Source organism: Morone saxatilis, unplaced genomic scaffold (genome assembly GCF_004916995.1).
Source record: "Morone saxatilis isolate NCDOM2014 unplaced genomic scaffold, NCSU_SB_2.0 Contig2, whole genome shotgun sequence".
Taxonomy (NCBI): domain Eukaryota; kingdom Metazoa; phylum Chordata; class Actinopteri; family Moronidae; genus Morone; species Morone saxatilis.
Window position 1 is genome coordinate 8,863,482 of NW_023339762.1, and position 1,021 is coordinate 8,864,502.

Sequence of the window (1,021 nt, forward strand, 5' to 3'; positions counted from 1 at the left end):
GCATGTCTTTATCTTTCTCCTCATCTCCTGTTGCTTGCATGTCTACTTTTGAATAAAGACAGAAACCCCCCCTACGGCCACCATAAAATGGAAAAACAAAAAAGTCTATTAATCAATTAGAAAATGGAATTCATTATAATGTCTCCTGTTCTGATGAATGTTGAAAGGTGATGATGACAGACTGTTAACATTGTCTACAGCTGTCTTATTTTAGTTAAAATTAGTATATAGTTGTTGGGGGGCAAGACAGGGTTAGGTGTAAGGTATTACTGGAGAAAAAGAAGCCTATAAAAGCACATATAATCATATACTTGAATTATTACTTTTTCCTGAATCATATTGTTTCCTTAGCGCATAGCAGCATTATGTTCATTGACCTATCCTGGTCGCTGGTTCATGAGTCAGGAACCATTGTGGCAGAATGTGTGCTCAGTGTTGCGGTTCAATATCGTTTTCTGTCAAATTCTAAATGTATTTTTTTGTCAAAATATACTGAAATTATCTGACATGCAGCCATAATTTTAGACACTATTTTCTACACATACATGTAAAGAAACGTGTCTCGTACATATTTCTACTGCCAGAACTAACACTGTTTTGAACACAATGCTTTGATTTGTTTGGATCATGGTCTAAATTAATGTCAGGTATTAGAAAACATGGAAAACTGTGATTTCATGTTTTCATGTTTCAGATCACGTAGCCTTGAGGAAACATCGAAGAACAAGGGATATTGACCGAGACGTTTGTTGTTCCCACAGACTTAAAAGACTGAATTGTCATTTCAATTTGAAATTTAACGTGACTCAGTACAAACTGAATTAACCTCGGCCTTCACCGTGCATAGCCTGTGGTGCCATATGGAGTCCAGAAATAACCAAGTGTGTTAAAAACAGCTCACCACATCGTCCACTAACACAAATCAAAGATACAATGCTTAGCTGGCCATATGTTAGATTTTATGTTGAAGCAAATGTGCTGACCCCAAGGCTTAATCCTGCTGTGACTGTGTGTGTGTGTG

The 1,021-nt window shown here is 36.9% G+C and overlaps 1 protein-coding gene across 1 annotated transcript in view; it reads right to left on the reverse strand.

Annotated features, from left to right (window-relative positions):
• LOC118330340 (unconventional myosin-IXAa-like) overlaps positions 1-1,021 on the reverse strand; it is a 127,874-nt gene that overhangs the window by 67,041 nt on the left and 59,812 nt on the right. The window lies entirely within an intron of this gene.